Source organism: Felis catus, chromosome C2 (assembly GCF_018350175.1).
Source record: "Felis catus isolate Fca126 chromosome C2, F.catus_Fca126_mat1.0, whole genome shotgun sequence".
NCBI lineage: Eukaryota > Metazoa > Chordata > Mammalia > Carnivora > Felidae > Felis > Felis catus.
Window position 1 is genome coordinate 147,536,520 of NC_058376.1, and position 21,061 is coordinate 147,557,580.

At 45.7% G+C, this 21,061-nt stretch overlaps 1 protein-coding gene across 8 annotated transcripts in view; it reads right to left on the bottom strand.

Moving 5' to 3' along the window:
• LOC109491566 (basic proline-rich protein-like) overlaps positions 1-21,061 on the bottom strand; it is a 91,840-nt gene that overhangs the window by 52,959 nt on the left and 17,820 nt on the right. For 3 of the 8 annotated variants that reach the window (XM_045037736.1, XM_045037735.1, XM_045037739.1), the window contains exons 3-4: positions 19,527-19,691; positions 18,323-18,360 (exon numbers count right to left, since the gene is read on the bottom strand). The exons of 2 other annotated variants lie outside the window; for them this stretch is intronic. The gene's annotated coding sequence lies outside the window, so the exon portion shown is untranslated. The remainder of the gene's footprint in view (positions 1-18,322; positions 18,361-19,526; positions 19,692-21,061) is intronic. 3 more of the 8 variants (XM_045037737.1, XM_045037742.1, XM_045037740.1) reach the window with 1 other exon arrangement.

Genomic DNA, 21,061 nt, shown 5'->3' on the forward strand with positions numbered 1-21,061 from the left:
AGGTGTGGGGCTCCATGCGTACAAGAGGGAGCCGTCAGAATCTAGGGAGAAACCAGCAGAAAGGAGAGGGGTGAACGTGGCTAACACATCGGAAGTACTGACTTGTGGACGGCCCTCCAAAACATTATGCTCTGTGAAACAGGTCAGGCATAAAAGCCCACATATTATGTGATTCTATCACATGACCTGTCCAGAAAAAAACAAATCTTTTGACACAGAAAGCAGACCAGTGGTTGCCTGGAGGGGAGACTGAAGGTTGAATGTAAATAGGCATGGGGGGAGGGGTGTCTTTTAATTAATGAACTCATTTATTTATTTTCTTTTTAGTTGCTTTACTTATGAGGAGGTCTTTTTAGATGATAGAAATGTGCGGATTGTGGTGAGGTTGGCACAACTCCTGGCATTTACTGAAAATCACTGAATTGCCCACACAACCATGGATGAATGTTACAGTAGCTAAATCACAACTCAGTACAGCTGTCCCAAAACACAAATCTTAGGCAAGAAAAAACAGAATAAATGGACAGAATGCCTTATCTGGAAGTTAAGATGGAGTAAAAGACCATTGCAAGAGGAATACAAAGACAAAATAAGAGATTATTAATCAACACACTGGAAAACAGTAAGGTTAAAATAAAAATTTTAGGAGCTATTGAAGAAATTATAAAGAGATAAGCTTTTGAAAATGTAATTAAAATTTTTTTTAAATGTTTTCATTTTTATTTTTGAGACAGAGAGAGACAGAGTGTGAGCAGGGGAGGGGCAGAGAGAGAGGGAGACACAGAACCTGAAGCAGGCTCCAGGCTCTGTGCTGTCAGCACAGAGCCTGATGCGGGGCTCGAACTCACAGACTGTGAGATCATGACCTGAGCTAAAGTCAGACACTTAACTGATTGAGCCACCCAGGTGCCCCTTAAATTTTTTTTTAAATTAAGTTCACTTTGAGAGAGAGAGAAAGCACACACACAAGGATGAGCAGGGGCAGGAGCAGGGGCAGGGGCAGAGAGGACAGAGAAATTCCAAGCAGGTTTCAAGCGCTGTCAGCCCAATGTGGGGCTCGAACTCATGAACTCTGAGATCAGGACCTGAGCCGACATTAAGAGTTGGATGCTCTGGGGCGCCTGGGTGGCTCAGTCGGTTGAGCATCCGACTTCGGCTCAGGTCATGATCTCACGGTTCGTGGGTTCAAGCCCCGCGTCGGGCTCTGTGCTGACAGCTCAGAGCCTGGAGCCTGCTTCGGATTCTGTGTCTCCCTCTCTCTCTGCCCTGTCCCCGCTCATGCTCTATCTCTGTCTCCCTCAAGAATAAATAAAACATTAAAAAAAAAAAAAAAAAAAAAAAAGAGTTGGATGCTCAATGGACTGAGCCACCCAGGAGCCCCTGAAGAAATGTAATTCTATTTTTTATTTTATTTTTTTAACATTTGGTTATTTTTGAGACAGAGAGAGACAGAGCATGAATGGGGGAGGGTCAGAGAGAGGGAGACACAGAATCTGAAACAGGCTCCAGGCTCCGAGCTGTCGGCACAGAGCCCGACGCGGGGCTCAAACTCACGGACCGCGAGATCATGACCTGAGCCGAAGTCGGCCGCTTAACCAACTGAGCCACCCAGGCGCCCCAGAAATGTAATTTTAAAGAGGAAGAGAAGCAAATAGAAATTCTAAAGGAGATGTTAAAAGATACATGGAGGCATATTACAATATTTAAGAGTTTGAGCAAAAATTTATTTGTATTGGGCAGCATCCAATGCAGCAGATAGAAAGATGCTCCAAGGACTTTGAACAAAATGCAAGACTTCTATAGCCAGAAGGGAGATATACTAGGCCAAAAAGCGGGGCAACTGTTGCAAAGTCACTTTCCTTTAGGGGCGGGCAGGGGTCTATCCAGCAGATGACTAGAACTAGTACCAATCTGTGATTCCTGATTGACTGGGTTAGGATTCCATTTCTGGAAGTGCTAAAACTATGATGTCTTGGTTTGGTGACGTGGGGCTTAGCATAAGCATTTGGGGCCTGTTATCTTGTTTTATTTATTTATTTATTTATTTATTTATTTATTTATTTATTTATATTTTTGAGAGACAGAGACAGAGTGTGAGCAGAGAAGGGTCAGGGAGAGAGAAGGAGACACAGCATCCGGAGCAGGCTCCAGGCTCCGAGCTGTCAGCACAGAGCCTGACGCGGGGCTCGAACCCACGAACCGTGAGATCATGACCTGAGCCAAAGTCAGACGTTTAACTGACCGAGCCACCCAGACGCCCCCCTGCTATCTTGTTTTTAACAGAGATATGACAACAAGTATGTAGGGTTTTCGTTTTTTTTAATTTAAAAGAAAACAGGGGCGTGTGGGTGGCTCAGTTGGTTGAGCATCTGACTCTTGGTTTGGGCTCAGGTCATGATCCCAGGGTCATGGGATCGAGCCCCACATCAGGCTCCACACTAAGAGTGGAGCCTGCTTACGATTTTCTCTCTCTGTCTTTATCTTTCCCCTTCTCCCCCAATCTTGCACTTTTTCTCTCTCTAAAAGAAAGAAAGAAAGAAAGAAAGAAAGAAAGAAAGAAAGAAAGAAAGAAAGACAGAAGGAACACCTTCCCTTAATGTTAACATTGATTCTCTCTCTGTTGATTGTAAGTGGTTCTCATTTTCTCCTCTTTTCCAAATTCCTTACAATAACACAATTTTGATTATAAAGTATTATCTGTGTGCATGTTTAAAAGGTAATGAATTTGAAAATTTCAATGAAATGGACGATCTTCTAAAAAACATAAATTACCCAGACTGTTTTGAGTGGGGGAGAGAGGCAGAGGGAGAGAGAATTACCCAGATTGTTTTAAGAAGAAACCACAAAAAAAGGATAACTGAAAATATTTAAAGTTTACAATTAAAAATGATCTTATATTCATATTAGGTATTTTTTAACTTTGGAGAAACGGGTCATTTCCATGATACATAATGCTTCAGAGTATGGAAGAAAATGGGAAACTGTCCAATTTATGAAGATGACACAATCCTTTTACCAAACAAAGAGTGCACACAAAAGAACCATAGACCATTGGTATCACTTACAGATATCAATGGGGAAATCCTAAATAAAACTCTAGCAGATCAAATTCAAGAGGACAGTAGAAGAACAATGGATCTTGGCCAAGTAAGGACATGGGCAGCTGTGTGTTTGAGGGGCAGGGACCCAGTGACTCCACCCCCACCATTTTCCATCTCCGAATTCAACTGCCCGCCATCATCATCTCTCACCCCAATGTTTGCAACCCTGACTAATAAGGTTCTCTTCTACCTTTCTGCCCACACTCTGAAGGCAACCTTTAAAAAAATTTTTTTTAACCTTTATTTATTTTGAGACAGAGGGAGACAAAGCATGAATGGGGGAGGGGCAGAGAGAGAGGGAGACACAGAATCGGAAGCAGCCTCCAGGCTCCGAGCTGTCAGCCCAGAGCCCGACGCGGGGTTCGAATTCACGGACCACGAGATCGTGACCTGGCTGAAGTCGGACGCTTAACCGACTGCGCCACCCAGGCGCCCCTGATGGCAACCTTTTATTTTTTTTATTTATTTATTTTTTTCAACGTTTATTTATTTTTGGGACAGAGAGAGACAGAGCATGAACGGGCGAGGGGCAGAGAGAGAGGGAGACACAGAATCGGAAACAGGCTCCAGGCTCTGAGCCATCAGCCCAGAGCCTGACGCGGGGCTCGAACTCACGGACCGTGAGATGGTGACCTGGCTGAAGTCAGACGCTTAACCGACTGCGCCACCCAGGCGCCCCTGATGGCAACCTTTTAAAAAGCACATTGTGTCCTCCTACTTCGTGAACCCTTTTAACCAACACTTTGTTTCCGGAATAAATGCCAACTTCTCTGCCAGGCTGTCACAGGTTGTCTTTTAGGGGAAACAGATGCTGAGATGGATAGGCATCCAAAAGATTTCCTGGGGAGTGACACTGGCAAAAGAAACAGGGGAAGAAGCAGGATCGGGCAGGGGGAGATCTCTCACACTGACTGTGACACATACCTAACAAATTTCTGCCAGCCCAACAAGGACCTTTGGAGCACAGACTGCCTTTATTATTATTATTTTTAATGTTTATTTATTTATTTTTGAGAAAGAGACAATGAGTGCAGGGGAAGGGCAGAGAGAGAGGGAGACAGAGAATCCTAAACACGGTCTGGGCTGACAGAGCCCTAATGCAGGGCTCAGTCTCACGAACCATGAGATCATGACCTGAGTCAAAATCGAGTGTCAGATGCTTAACCAACTGAGCCACCCAGGCACCCCGAGCAAAGGTTGCCTTTAGAGCAGACCTGCATCGGGTAGAAATGGCCAGGAACTCCTACCACTTTCCTACCCAGTCATTGGCCAGGGGAATGCCCCTGAAGCAGGGATCTCAACTTAAGCGCTGAGGCAATTATCCCGAATATATAAAGAACTCCTACGAGTCAACAACAAAAGACGGTCCAGTTTAAAAATGGTCAAAGGACTTGAATAGACATTTCTCCAAAGAGACACAAATGGCCAGTGGAAATGAAAAGATGGACAGCATCATTCATTATAGAAATGCAAATCAGGGGTTCTTGGGTGGCTCAGTCGGTTGAGCGCTTGACTCAGGTCATGAACCCAGGGTCATGGGATCAAGCCCCACCTTGGGCTCTGTGCTGAGCGTGAAGCCTGGTTGAGATTCTCTCTCTCTTTCCCTCTCTCTCTGCCTGCCCCTCTCCCCATTCATAGGCATGCTCTCTCCAAAAAAAAAAAAAAAAAATGCAAATGCAAATGAGATACCACTCCACACCTATTGGGTGGCTGTAGTCAAAACATCGGAGGGGTGCCTGGCTGGCTCAGTCAGAAGAGCACGCGACTCTCGATTCTGGGTCCTGAGTTCCGGCCCTACAGGGGGTGTAGAGATTACCAAAAAATAAATAAATAAATAAATAAATAAATAAATAAATAAATAAATAAATAAATGTTAAAACATTGGATAATAAGTACTGGTGAAGATACGGAAACACTGGAACCCTTATACATTGCTGGTAGAGATGCAGAATTGTACAGCCAGCGTAGAAAACAGTGTGGCGGTTTCCCAATACGTTAAGTATAAAATTACCATACGACTCGGCAATTCTGCTCCCAAATTAATATACTCAAAAGGTTTGAAGACAGGTGTTCAGAGAAAAACTTGCACACAAATATTCACAGCAGCACTATTTTACAAGGGCCAAGGAACGAGCCCTGAAAACATGCTGAGTGCAGGGAAACCGGACACAAAAGGACACGTATCCCATTTATACGAAACGTCCGGAGCAGTCCAATTCGTACAGACGGAGAGTGGGCTGGAGGTTGCTGGGGCTGGGGAGAAGGGGCGAAAAGGGATCAATTGCTTAATGGAGATGGGGCTTCCTTTTGTGCGGATGAAAATGTTCTGGAACTAGGTAGTGGTGAATACCGTGAATGTACTTAGGACTGCTCTAAGGGTTCTGTCACCGACGGGAAATTCTATGTCCTGTGTATTTTGCCACAGTTTAAAAAAAAATGCTGAGCCAGATTCTGAAAAGGCTGGAGACAGGAAACTATCAGAGAACTCAACCATACTTCTCCGAGCCAGGCGGTCAGCCTTTCCCTGGAGGGGGGTCTGAGGGCACCTCTGTGTTTGCCCCACGGGTTTGTGATAGTAATGCCTTCAATATATAAGAAGATTACCCCTCTCCTTATTCACTCTGACCCCGGGGACCTTCTCCCACCCATCCTCGCTGCTGCTTCGGGTAAGGGAAGATTCAAAAGACTCCAGTCTTTATCTTTGAGTTTCCAAAAGGGAGGTCCTCCTGTCACAAATACAAAAGATACACTCACATTCTCAGCCTCTGGGGTTAACTTTTGGGTTAGACTTTTTTTTTTTTTTTAAAGCATGCAGACATCAAGCTTAAATGAAGACAAGGAATACAATACAGCAAGAGAAAGAATGCATCTGGAGGGTCCAAGGCGTCCAAAGGCATCCAAGTACACCTTCCAGAGTCCTTGCTCAGTCACACAGGATAAGCTTCATCTCTAGACCGCAAATCACCAAGATAAGCGCAAGAGGTCTCCGTCTCGGGGAAACCAAAGGACGTGTTTACTGAGAGGTCGTTGACATCACACTGACCACTGAGCCAGACAACGCTAAATGACCGCGTAAGTCAGGTTTAGACCATCACGCGATACACTGACAATAAACAATTTAGACAGCCTGGTACGGAACCACTTTTGGGTTAGATCTTAAGGAATCCTGAGCCTGGCGGAAAAGGAGAGAGGGAGAATGGTAAACTTGTTCGCTGAAAGAATGGTATTTCTCAATTTTATTTAAAAGCGTAATTGGGGCGCCTGGGTGGCGCAGTCGGTTAAGCGTCCGACTTCAGCCAGGTCACGATCTCGCGGTCCGTGAGTTCGAGCCCCGCGTCGGGCTCTGGGCTGATGGCTCAGAGCCTGGAGCCTGTTTCCGATTCTGTGTCTCCCTCTCTCTCTGCCCCTCCCCCGTTCATGCTGTGTCTCTCTCTGTCCCAAAAATAAATAAACGTTGAAAAAAAAAAATTTAAAAGCGTAATGCAAGGGGTGCCTGGGTGGTTCAGTCAGTTAAGAGTCCGATTTCAGCTCAGGTCATGATCTCCCAGTTCGTGGGTTCCAGCCCCGCATTGGGCTCTGTGTTGACAGCTCAGAGCCTGGAGCCTGCTTTGGATTCTGTGTCTCCCTTTCTCTCTGCCCCTCCCCTGCTCACATGCTGTCTCTCTCTCTCTCTCAAAAATAAATAAAAATGTTAAAAAAAATTTTTTTTAAAGTAATTCAGTACAGCTTGTACATTGCAGGGAAGGGAATCTGATTTTTAGGGCAAAGGGGAGTGAGGGAGAACTGCTAGATTTGGAGGTTCTAGAGGGGAAGGGGACTGATTGTCACAGCCCGTGGGGAGGCCCCCAAGGTCTCCAGCCTGAGAAATGTCTCTGTGCAGCTGGCCTGGCAGAGACGTGAAACACAGTAGGTAGACCGAGGAGATCCCAGACAACCTCCCAGAAGTCCCTGCAGCCCCACAGAAGGGCAGGAGAGCAGCCACATTTTCCCTGTGTGCCTGTGAAGGGGACAGTTTTAGCTGAAATCCAGTGGACTTCTAGAAGCCCTGCACCAAGGGACAGTACAGTGGTACCCTGCTCGAATCACCATCCCAGGACAAAACGGGTGCAGGCACATCTGAGCAGATGCCAGCTTGGACAGAGAGGAACAGGGACCCAGCTCCCTCCCCCTGCAGATGCCCCAGAGAAAGGAGGTCCCAGGACTGAGCTCAGGCAAGGCCGAGTGGCAGAGATTTACCCAGGACTCAGATCTTCTCACACCCTGATGTAATTTCTCAAAAGAAAAAGTGGATTGACTCGTAAAAAAAAAACCAAGGTTTTATTTCTTCCATCGTGTGTGGCTTAAGATAGGGTGCCTGCCACAAAGACAGTAAAGGTTTTTCCCATGATGGCCCCCGTCTACATGTATAGCCCCACTTTCTGCCACTTCCCACCCACACCTAAAATTCTAGCAGCATTAGACTACCCACCCAAAGCTGCACACACACCACGTGCTCCCATGCTTTCTTAGCATGCCCGTGACATTTTTTTCACTGGCCATATGCCTTCCATTAAGAGGTGAGAGTCTGGGTCCCCTCCTGTTGCATCTGAGCTAGTGAACCTTGGTGTCCCTGTTGTAACCAAGAGAGTTTGATGGGAGCGATACGTCATAACTTCCGAAGAAGCCAGGTCAGAAAATACCAGGCAGCTTGTGCCTGGTTGTCTGGGAACCACTCGCTTCTGGAGCCCTGGGCTGCTGAGTTACAAACCCAACCGTCCTGGGGCTGCCATACTGTGAGGGAGACCAGGCCACAGGGACGAGGCCTCAGTTAGGTGCTTCTGCTGGTAGCCCCAGCCGAGGTCAGATCCAAGAGCCAGTATCGACTGCCAGCCATGTGAGGGGAGATGCTTCCAGATAATTCCAGCTCCAAGTTGTGGGGTCCCCCCCCGGCCTAGAGATCTTCCTAGTAGAGGACCCAGATATGGTGGTGCAGAGACAAGGTGTCCCCTTTATAGTCGTGCTGAATTCTTGACCCGTAGAAACTGTGAGCTTAGTGAAATGGTTGTTAAGTCTCAGGGCAGTTTATGGTGACGTACTAGTAACTGGAATGTACCCTTCTCCATTCTGAGGGGTCAGAGTCCTGTTCATTGTTAATGGCCCAGCAAAAGCGTCCTCCCTACTCTGAGGAGGGAGTCCCCACTCAGCTCCAGGGTCAGAATCGATAGCCTGGTCAGACCGCTACAATATCTCGGTTACACACTGCTCTGTGTCTCCCTTGCGCAAGGCCAGCATGTGGTTCGTGCCGCGGTCAGTGGGGAGCCCTGCGCATAGTCGGAACGGAAAAGTTATTTGCTGAAAGGATCTTATTCCTCAACTTAACACGAAATAGTGATTCAACACAGCCTCTCCCTGAAGTTCTCAGGGGAGGGAACCTCATTTTAGGAGACAAACTAGGCCCACCTTAATGTGATCCCCCTGCTTTGAGAGGCTCCAGAGTAACTCGACTGTGTCTTCCTCCTGAAATCAATTTGTAGTGGCAGAGAGCAGACTATAATTCACGTCACTGAGCCTGCATTTTGTTTGTTGCAAGTTTTCAAAATAAAAGAGGTTGTATCTTTTCAGCTGATATAGTGGGTGGGGCCACAAGCTTCTCAGCAGTCTGGATGGGGCACAGAGTGGCTTTTCTATTTTTATTTTTTTAAGTTTATTTATTTATTTTCAGAGAGAGAGAGAGAAGGAGAGAGACAGAGAGGAGAGAGGGAGAGAAAGAATCCCAAACAGGCTCCACGCTGTCAGCACAGAGCCCAACGCGGGGCTTGAACTCACAAACCATGAGATCATGACCTGAGCCAAAACCAAGGGCTGGATGCTTAACTGGCTGAGCCACCCAGGTGCCCCCAGAGTGGTTTTTGTTTGTTTGTTTGTTTGTTTTTTAATTTTTTTTAACATTTATTCATTTTTGAGAGACAGGGAGAGACAGGGCATGAGTGGGGAAGGGGCAGAGAGAGGGAGACACAGAATGTGAAGCGGGCTCCAGGCTCTGAGCTGTCAGCACAGAGCCCCACGTGGGGCTCAAACTCACAAACCGTGAGATCATGACCTGAGCCGAAGTCGGCTGCTTAACCGACTGAGCCACCCAGGCGCCCCCAGACTGGTTTTTTAAAAGGCAGTTCAGAGTATAGTTTCCATATGGCACAGGCATTCTGCCAGAGAACATTCCGACCCCCTTTGAATGCTGCCTCGACTGGGCTTCTCACAGATGCAAGGAAGCACTCGTGAGCCACTAGGAGCCGGATTACACTAACGTCTATTATAAAAGTAAATTTTATAGTAGCTGTAATGGTGATTGTCATCAGAGTAAACTGATAATTGAGTTTATGCTAACAGATCAATCTGCAAAAACACTGCAAGGACTGTTGGGAAAGAGGGTGAAAAAGGCAAAGCTCTGTGGACACAGCAATAGTCATCAGGAAATACAGACGAGATCAATAACGGGATGACCAGAAGCTTGGCTTTCCTCCCGAGGGAGTTCCAAACTGACAGCATTTAGCCCGAAGTCCAAACCGACAAGCAGTTTTAAAGGTGGTACTGTCCCTCCCCCACCCACCGCCCCTGCCAACTTGAAAACAGGTTTCTCATAGGGGCACCTGGGTGGCTCAGTCGGTTAAGCGTCTGACTTCGGCTCAGGTCATGATCTCACCGTCCGTGAGTTCGAGCCCCTCGTCGGGCTGTGTGCTGACAGCTCGGAGCCTGGAGCCCGCTTCACATTCTGTGTCTCCCTCTCTCTCTTCCTTCCCCGGCTTGCACTCTGTCTGTCTGTCTGTCTCTCTCTCTCAAATAAATAAACACTAAAAAAAAAAAAAAAGAAAAGAAAACAGATTTCTCATAGAGTCTTCTAGAAATGACACTTGTGAGGGCTGGCTAACAAAGTGAAACCAAGCCTCCTCCTCCTCCTTCTTGCAGGGAGGGATTCGTCTGGGTGTGTACCAGGTGCGAACAGATGAAGTCTAAGAATACATGGATGTGGTTATTCAACATTTTTTAAAAAGCAGAAACTTAGCTTTACTGTTTGTCCTGAACCCACTTTCCTGCTGTCTTTTTATGTAGTTATGGTATAGAATATTTTTGCATTGCAAAAACGGGGTCCTCCATGTATAAAAAATACTGCTTGTTGGGGCACCTGGGTGGCTCAGGTGGTTGGTTGAGAGTCTGACTCTTGATTTCAGCTCAGGTCATCATCTTACAATTTGTGGGACCGAGCCCCATGTCGGGCTCTGGGCCGACAATCGGATCCTGCTTAGGATTCTCTCTCTCACTCTCTCTCTGCCCCTCCACCACTCACACATGCACCCCCCCCCCAACAAATAAATAAATAAACATTAAAAAAAAATACTGCTTGCTTTAAAAATTTGACACTCAGCCACGTCTGTGTTGGGTGTGGCCATCTTTTGTGTATCCCCCTCCCCAGTGGCTCTGATTTCTTACCTTTCACCCACCAGTCCTCTCTACCCTTCCTTACCAAAACAGGTAAGGTCAGAGTTCACATCGAACTGTAAATGAAATCCATTTACTCTAATATAATAACTCTCCGAGGCATCTGCAATTTAAACTCTCTCCCTCTCTCTTTTTTGGAAAATGAGTGACTCAGTTTCATATTAAAATAGTGTTTCTGCCACAGCAGGCAGATGGGAAAGTGATGAGGCTTGGGGGTGGGGGGTGGGGGGCGGAGACAGAGAGAAAAACAAGAGGTCGTTCTTGTAAATTGTAAATGTCGAAGACTGGCCCCCAAGTTGAACCGGTCAACCACCCATCCATCCGTTCAGCAAACCTTGGCCACACATCAACCAGGAAAAAAGAGTATTCACTCCTTTTACATGATTTCATGTGTGCCTCACAAGATCTAATTAGGGCGTAAATGCCGTTAGCCTCTCCATTTTACAGGTGAGGAAACTGAGGCACAGAGATTCCGTGACAACAGATGCACAGCTCAGGAGTTGCTGAACAGGGACCTGGACAGAAGCGGCCTGACCCTGAGTCTGCTCCTCTCACTACGGCACTGGGCAGCTCCTGTCGATTTTCCTTCCTTTCCTTCCCTTTTCCTTGGTCCCAGAAATTCCACCTCCCATCTCTCTGCTCCAAATGGTCAATACTTCAAGGATCCACTCATTCTTACGCACTCCTTCCCTCTTGGACACCATGGCCGTAGCCTGGCTCTTTTCCCCACCCCCCTGAACCCCATCCCAGTGCCCAGCAAGCATTCCCTTGCTCTTGGGATCGGTACCATCCACCCTACACTGTGTACCATCTCAGACCTTCTAGGCACCCCCATGCAGGTGAAAGGACACATGCAGCCTGGGGGCTGGGAGGAGGAGGAGGGCAAGCCCGGGAGAGGGTCGGCTGAGACACACGTACTGAGCTCTGGAGCCTAAGGAAGGGTAACCTATGTGAAGGAACCAGTCTGGGGCAACAATGACACTGATCTTCCACTGCATGGATTGATGTGGGCGTAATGGTAAGGATAATTAAAACAACTGATAATCAATGCTGCCATCAGGAAATGAAAACCATTGACATTCAAAACCCATCTCATAGTACTCTCAAGATGTGTGCATCATGCTGCGTATCAATTTTACCTAAAAATAAAATCTGTAAGCAAAGTTGGACTCTAGTTAATGATGTGCATGTGGACGTGCTCAAGGATGAGGCGTTCCGAGGGCTGTAAGTTGAAAATCCATTAAAACAAATAAGATAAATTGGGGTGCCTGGTGGCTCAGTTGGTTAAGCGTCAGACTTTTGATTTCGGTTCAGGTCATGATCTCATGGTCTCGAGCCCTGAGCTGGGCTCTGTACTGGCCATGGAACCTGCTTGGGATTCTCTCTTTCCCTTCCCACACCCTTGCCCCACCCTCCCACCAACTCTCTCTCTTTCTCTCAAAAAAAAACAAACAAAAAAGATAAATTGATGATTGTTTTGTGACAAAACAAATCTAGCATTTAGCAAAATGCTATCAACTACAGAATCTAGTCTGTGGATACATGGGTGTTCTTTATATAATTCTTTCAACCTTTCTGAATGTTTGCAAATTTTCATAACAAAATGTTGAGACACAAATATTAGTGTGAATATGATTATAGATAACTAACAAATGGACAGTAAAACACTTTGTGTTTTGACCATAGAAAAAGTCTTTTTTTTCCCTAAGGGTGTATTTTTTGTGTGTTCTGACTACTTTTTTTAATGTTTCTTTCTTTATTTTTGAGAGAGAGAGAGGGAGAGAGGGAAAGTGTGTGTGTGAGCAGGGAAGGGGCAGAGAGGGAGGGAGAGAGGGAGACAGAGAATCCCAGGCAGGCTGCCAGCTGGCAGCACAGAACCTGATGCGGGGCTCGGACTTAGGAACCACGAGATCGTGACCTGAGCCAAAGTCGGATGTTTAACCGACTGAGCCACCCGGGTGTTCCCTGAATTTTAATGGATTCCAAATTAGTAAGTATGCATCAAACAAACTTTTTGGGTAGTTTGATTATAACATTATATTCTAGACATACAGTTTCCACCTCAGGTAACATGATGTCTGCTCAGGCGGATACGCTCGCTTGGCACCTTTAAAAACGTACAAGCCCTTAGGGGCGCCTGGGCGGCTCAGTCGGTTGAGTGGCCGACTTCGGCTCGGGTCATGATCTCGCGGTCTGTGAGTTCGAGCCCCGCATTGGGCTCTGTGCTGACAGCTCAGAGCCTGGAGCTTGTTTCGGATTCTGGGTCTCCCTCTCTCTGACCCTGCCCCTTTCATGCTCTGTCTCTCTCTGTCTCAAAAATAAATAAACGTTAAAAAAACAAAACAAAACAAAACAAAAAACGTACAAGCCCTCAGAGTTCAGGATGTTAAAGGAAGACCGGAAAGAGAGACATTTCTGCAGTCAAGGCAAACGACAAGTCATGGTAAATTAAGGACATAAAAATTCAGGTGAGCCATTAAAATGATCACTGGTCTGATTACAACAGCTACTGAGCTTAAAGTGTAGCAGATGTGATGAAACGACGAGGAAATGACTTGAAAGAGCCTATGAATGTTGAAAACACAAAGTCAATCATGAAACAGCTTAAGTAATTAAATTCCAAGGAAACCCAACGCCTGATCGAAAAATGGGCAAAATACATATGAACAGAAATTTCACAGGACGAGGAATACAAAAGGCAGCGACCCTGGGGCCATGAGGGGAGGCAGCCCAGAGGAAAAAGCCAGCACCCCGTGGGCAGCAGAGGAGAAAGAGGGGAAGAAACGGCCTAATAAGAGCTCCGGACCATTACTTTAATCAGGGCTGGAACCACTTCCTTCCAGACTTCTAAGTGAGATAATAAATGTCCTTACTGTTCAGGCAGCTTTTAGTTGGTTCTTATGTTACTTGCAGCTGGAAAACATCCCTGATCTACTGGTACTATTTTGAGGCTATTATGAAGAGTTCATTGCTGCACTTGTCTGTGGTGACAAATGATGGATGCAACATAAATACCATCTGGAGGGGACTCGTTCAATAAATTATGGTGCAGCCATACAACGAAATAGCACACATTTAAAAGGATGAGCCAACACAAAAAATTGCATGCATATATATGTTCCATGCATATCAATTTTAAAAACAGGGCAAATTATCGTAGGGTTCTACAGGCCAAGACAGTGGGTAGTGACTGGAAGGTGCATGTGGGAATTCGGCGCAGGGGGGGTGGATCTGGTGGCGTCTGTAAACTAGGTGGTGGGTGCACAGATGTAAAATTACCTTTGTGAAAACCCAATGAGCTGTATCTATATTTCCATTATGTGTGCTTTTCTGTATGTGCCTTCGACGCCAATAAAACTTACACGCACACAGTAATGAGAGCTTTATATATGCTAATAGGGGATGATATCCAAATATGTATGTCGTAAAATAATTTAAAAACTAAGAAGTCGGGGCGCCTGGGCGGCTCAATCAGTTAAGCATCCGACCTCGGCTCAGGTCATGATCTCGCGGTTCGTGAGTTTGAGCCCTGCGTCGGGCTCTGTGCTAACAGCTCAGAGCCTGGAGCCTGCTTCCTATTCTGTCTCTCTCTCTCTTTCTCTCTCTCTCTCTCTCTCTCTCTCTGCCCCTCCCCCACTCGTACTCTGTCTCTGTCTCTCAAAAATAAACATTAAAAAATTAAAAACAACTAAGAAGTCAATTATATATTATTATGTATAAATTATAACATTGATGATTGAATTAAAAAAAAATTACGTAATTAAATGCTGGCAAATTCCCCAAATAAGTAAATGCAGACAAGATCTGGCCTTCTCTGCACCAGTTAGTGCCTCCCTGTTCCCCTTCCTGCATGGATATAGGTTAATCCAATGTGATTCCAACAAGCTCATCATCTTTGCCTCACAACCTTTGCCTCACAGTGGATGCCCAAGACAGACACTATATTCTCAATTCCTCCCCCTTTCTTAGCGTGTACACACGCTCATCTACCAAAAACATGTAGGTTTTGCCATTTATACACATCTCAAATCTACCCGGGGCTTTCCACCTCTACCCTAGCCAAGGACATCATTATTCTCCTACAGTAATGATAGCCCCACTTCTTGTATCCCATCGTCCCCCATCATTCTTTCCAATTGCACCCGGAATTAATGGTCAAAAAGGCAAATTTGACTATCTTTCCCAGCTTAAATAACACTGCAATGGTCTCCTCCTGACCTTGGGACAAAGCCCAAACTTTTTGGCATGGAGTCCGAGGCTGTGCTCCCCTCTTCCCTTCACCTGGGAGCAAGCATTCTCCTGCTCTTAATCTGTCCTTCTCTCAGGACTTAATCTGTCCTGAGTTTCCCGCTAAGACCTCCCCCGGCCATCTCCTCTTTCCTTTTCACCAGGTCCTGCGAATCCTTCAGGCACCCCTTTGAGAAGGGCTTTGTGGACGCCTATGCTGAGTTAGGTCCTCCTGCTCTGTCCCCTGAGCACCCGTACGTCCCCTCTCAGAACTGTCACTCATCAGACCTTATTGTAATTACTTAATATCTGTTTTCCAGATAAACCGTAAGGACTGGGGGTGCAAGGATGGCATCTGCCCTTGAACCACTGTATTCCCAGGATGCAGCCCCAGGCCTGGCACGCATCAGGAGTGCAATGAACACGTTATGTAAGTGAAATCACAAATGGGTGATGGGATGAACAAATGCTATTTATTTACTTATTTATTTAAATCTTTATTTATTTTTGAGATGGTACAAATGGGGAAGGGGCAGAGAGAGGGGGGACAGAGGATCCAAAGTGGGCTCTTGGCTGACAGCAGTGAGCCTAAGCAGTAGCACTCGAACTCACAAATGGTGAGATCACGACCTGAGCCGAAGTCAGGTGCTCAACCAACTGAGCCACCCAGATGCCCCTGGACAAATGCTTTTTAAATTATCCACAGTAGGGTGGTGCTTTGTGGGCACTACCCATGCGAAGTCCTTGGAGGAAAACCTTGAGGTCCTGTATGGCCTAAAGCCCTTTGAATGAATGCACTCTCCCCTCAATTGCCAAATTTTGCCCTTCTATATCAAAGGAAGGCACAGGTCTTGTACAGGTTGCTGGGTTTAGCAACCTAGAGAGTTAATGAGCCTACTTAGACAGAGAGAGTAGGCAGGTAGTTGTGTTTTGTTTTGTTTTGTTTGTTGAGAAACAAGATGAATGATTTCTGGTCCAAAGAGATAGGAGAAAGTAGAAGAGAAGGAGAATCAAAATTGTGTGCCTCACACATGCCTGGCTGGCCCCGATTTGGAGCAGCAGAGGGGAGAGCAAGGGTAGTGCTGGAACAAGAAAGAGGGAAGTGAGCGGGAGAGAGCCAGGAGGAAACTCATAATAATCTAAGGAGAATCAGGGCAGGAACCCGGGTGCTCCTGACACCCCAAAGCGTAAACATGGAGGGAGGCAAAGACCAAATGAGCTGCACACAAAGAACCCTGGCCTACTCTGGAGGCCTGGATTCTCTTTTTTTAAATTTAGTTTTAGAGAGACAGCATAAGTGGGGGAGTGGCAGAGAGGGGAGGGACGACAGAGGATCCAAAGCAGGCTCTGCACCGACAGGCTGACAGCAGAGAGCCCGATGCGGGGCTCGAACCCACGAACCACGAGTTCATGACCTGAGCCGAAGTTGGACGCTCAACTGACTGAGCCACCCAGGTGCCCCTGGAGGCCTGGATTCTTGATTCAGCCCTGACACGAATTTACAGTGTGGCCTCCTTAGTCGAACCACTTAGGCTCCCTGGCTCTTGGTTTTCCCATTTGCAGGATGAAGGGTTTAATGTGGCCTATGCTTACTAACAGCTCAGAACTTTTGTGAAAGCAGTTGTTCAATGACAACACTTCCCTCCAAAGACAAAATGAAAGAACATTTAGAAGAATTAAACCCTCTCCTGTTAATGATCTTTACTAAGCATTTAGCAATCCTCACCTTGGGTAAATAGTTTCTTTCTTATAAGGCTCTCTAATCTCAGGTATGTTCTTATCTAGTACTAATCTCCCTATGGGATTTTGGTTGTGTTTTCAATCACAATGGCTATTTGTATAATATAAAGTGTCTTTAGGCTTTAGAAAGTTTTTTCACACTGGGCCAGACAAAAGCTCTGACAAAAGCTACATGGAAACCTGCCCAAGGATACACAGCTCAGAAGGGGAGAGCAAAGGCTGGGGTGTGGGCTCCCTGCACAGACCAGGACTTAGCACTCATGTGGCCAACAGGCCAGTATTTCCACTTTCGTCCGTGCTTCCACAAAAGACGTGCAGACATATTATGGACTTCCAGGCGGGACAGGACGATAGGGTTTGTCAATTCTCAATTCCTTAATCCCCTGTTTTTATTCCTCAGCATGTTTTGCAAATATTTGAAATGTAAAAACAAAGGCCATCCATTCTCTTTATACAAGCTGTTTCAGAAGTATGCGAAATAATCAATCCTTTCAAATAAAAAGGCTTCCTTTTCCCTGTATTTTTTTGCCTGAATACACTGCCAGAGCACAAGTCCTGATGTTAGTCATGTATCTCGGATAACCTCAATTCACCGCAGTTTATGTACTAAAAATATTTATGTATTCCCTGGTCTTGATGAGCACAATAGCAATCTTTCAAACACCTTGCGGTGGGATGTAAGGAAAGCTGAACTGCAGCCCTGAATCATTTCTACTTTTTACATTCAAGTCTGCCTCTCAGTGGGCGTGCTTCAAGAGCAGAGTGACAGGACACTGCATTCCCTCCGAAGGAAGTTAGGAGTGACAACTGATCTGCTTCTTGAGGGAAGAGGCGGCTGCTGACGCTTCTTAGCACCAGGAAGTGGGGGGGCCAGTTCCCCATTTAGTTCTGCAGTGGGACAGGAGGCCGGCCAAGGAGCAAGGGGTTGAGAACCACGTGTCGAAGACCAGGAAGGGCACTGGGTCTAAGTTCAGGCTCACAGCTCCACAGCTCTGGAACTTGGGGCCTGAGCATAAACCAACAAAGGGACCGGGCCCAGGGTGAACAAACACCAGAGGCCGAGGGCAGGGTCCTCCGAGTCAGATTGAGCACGGCGCCTGCCAGCTCACGGCACACTACGGGGAAGACGGGGAAGTCAGCCCCCTCCATAAAGAACATTAACACAATAGATCTCTTGGGATTTCTTTGCAGATTAGATTCATGGTGCGTAAACTACCAGCGAACAGGAGCTGTGCCCTGTTCATGATTTTTATTGGACACCTGGCATTCTGCGTGACACCGAATAGGTATTCGTTGAAAAATTGTTGAATGAGTGAATAAATGAATGGTGAATATAGAATGCTTAGCACAGAAACTGACTCGTGGTAAATGTTTAATGAAAATCTGTTGATTAAATGGTTTACATAAAGAGCTTGGGACTGGCCAAAGGCACAGCATCCAGGAAATGCCAGGAAACGGTAAATATGAAAAACAACACAGGGCTGATTGGTATCAGAGCTCACCTAATATAAGGAATCCAAATGGGGGCGCCCGGGTGGCTCAGTCGGTTAAGTGTCCGACTTCAGCTCAGGTCATGATCTCACGGTCTGTGAGTTCGAGCCCCGCGGCGGGCTCTGTGCTGAGGCTCAGAGCCTGTGCTCAGAGCCTGGAGCCTGCTTCAGATTCTGTGTCTCCCTCTCTCTCTGACCCTCCCCCGTTCATGCTGTCTCTGTCTCAAAAATAAATAAACATTAAAAAAAATTTAAAAAAAAGGAATCCAAATGGCAGGTGAATGTACTTACTACAGTCAATGTATTCTCTTCCTGGTAAGGCAGCCAACCTGGGAAAGCAAGATGAGCGAAAATATATAAAAATGAGAACTCTTATTCTCAACATTAAATTCGAGAGCGGAAACCATCCCCCACACAGAACTTTGGAGCTGAGGACTGAAACTCCCCGCAATAATTTAACGTTAGCATCCCACCGCCTTCTTTAGCACACCTTTTTATTCCAGAAGACTCTGCTCAGACAAATGGATGGATTGTTCACGACAGGAACTTCCTGAGAGACCCATCAACTCTTCAGGGGAAACCATCAACAGACATTTTGGCACCTTAAGCTTCTTTGAATCCTTTACCTCAAAATCCTCACCAATCCTAGATGGTTGTATCCTGATCCTAACCCAATCCTCACCACGTCACTTGCGGTGAAAGAACCACCATGAGCCAAAGTCCCAATCTTAAATCAGTTTCAACCTTACTTTCCTCCTTCCAGCCACTGCCAAAGCTCTCTGGGCAGGTAATGTACAGTCAGCAATAAACTCAGTGTTATCTTTTTTTTTTTTTTTTAAGTTTAATTATTTATTTAATTAAGTAATCTCTATACCCAAGGTGGGGCTCAGACTCACAACCCCGAGATCAAGAGTCTCATGCTCCTTGGGCTCAACCAGCCAGGCCCCCTAAGCATTATCTTTTCAATTGGTTGTGGTGGTGCTATTCGGGAGGCAGCACTGATCAATAGAAACAAAGAATCTGTCTCCACCCTTCTGCGGGAGCCTGTTCTGTCTCCGCCCAGCTCTCTTCTTGTGATTTCACCACAAAAATTATAGTCCTGTCTCTGGAAATTCACCCAGACTCTCTTCCAGAAACGAAGAGACCATCAGCCCTGAATCCTTATCAGCTTTATCTGATGGCAGCCCATAAAGCATGGTCTAAAATGGCAGAGGCTCAGAATTCTTATGTCCTGGGGCACCTGGGTGGCTCAATTGGTTGAGCGGCTGACTTCGGCTCAGATCATGATCTCACGGCCGGTGAGTTCGAGCTGCCATGTTGGGCTCTGTGCTGGCAACTCAGAGCCTGGAGCCTGCTTTGGATTCTGTGTCTCCCTCTCTCTCTGCCCCTTCCCTGCCCATGCTCTCTTTCTCTCTGTCTCAAAATAAATAAACATTAAAAAAAAAAAAAAAAAAAGGAAATCCTATGTTCTTCAAACAGAATCAGGAATTCTCACCATCTTTTGGGAAGAGTCATTCTGTATCTTCTGCCCCTTGGGAACAGAGCCTCTGTATCATATGAAACCAGAAGAAAAATGTTTGTTCCTTCCTTTGTGTTAAGGTCTGGGGACCTCTCTTCAAATGTAAGTGATTGTTCCACTTATAATTGCCTCACTCTTCACCTAGGATGAACCAAGGGAAACTTGAATTCTAGTTGGCTTGAAAATATTTTATTGTTGTTGATTTGCTATGGAAATAATGCATATCATTATACCAAAGTTAAAAGACATTGATAAATTTTAAAAGGTCATCTGTTTTCTATCACCTACATATAGCCACTGTTAATATTTTGAATAATTTGGTATTCAATCATTTGATTGTTTTTCCATTAACATGCAGGGGTGTGTGTGTGTGTGTGTGTGTGTGTGTGTGTGTGTGTGGCATGTGCATGTATACTGATCAAGGTAATTTGTATACTGGGACCCACAAAATGGAGGCCACTCCAGTGGCCTGGTCCACGTCACAAACGTAAACCTAAGTCAGCACTTAGGGAAAACAGGAAACACCTACCAAAGAAACCCAACGTATACCAATCACAATCCTCTGACTCAGCATTAGCTTAGCTCACCTTATCCTAGAAAACAGCACTTGTTAGCCTTACAAGGAAATCCACAGTCTCTGAGCCACTCTTGCTCTATTTCCACATTGCCTCTTGTACTGTTCTAGAAAACTAGCTCTTGCCTCAGATCCCTCAGGAAGAGAACTCCACTCCTTGTGAGGTACTGTACTCCCCCAGTCCATGAATTGTTTTCTCCTGACTAAAAGACATCAAACTCATTATTAAATTGTTTTAGTTTTGGGGGCGCCTGGGTGGCTCAGTCGGTTGAGCGTCCGACTTCAGCTCAGGTCACAATCTCACGGTTCGTGAGTTCGAGCCCCCCGTCGGGCTCTGGGCTGACGGCTCAGAGCCTGGAGCCTGCTTCCGATTCTGTGTCTCCCTCTCTCTCTCTGCCTCTCCCCCATTCATGCTCTGTCTCTCTCTGTCTCAAAAATAAATAAACACCAAAAATAAAAAAATAAATAAAAAATAATAAATTGTTTTAGTTTTGTCATTTGGTGATACCTACCTATACATATACACATAATTTTATAAACTTTTTCATTTGATGTATCTTGATTATTCTAATATCATTATTTTCCATAACATCATTTTAATGGTTAGATGGCATTAAACTATATAATATAACCTACTGTTCCACACTTAGGTTGTTGCTAATTTTACGATATTACGTACTGATATTAATTTATTATTTACATACATAATTAAACATATGTGTAATACACTATTATCTCTCTTTGCCCACCTTTAAGATGTTTCAATAGAAGTGGAATAAAGCCAATTTATTGTCTTGGGAAATGATGCCACTTCTGTATTCCCATCTGTAGAGTATGACAGGGCTCCTTCCCTCCCATCTTCGTGAACATTGGGTATTAGCATACTGTAAGTTTTTAACCTCTATGTCAACTACTAGACAAGAAGTTGAACCGTAGT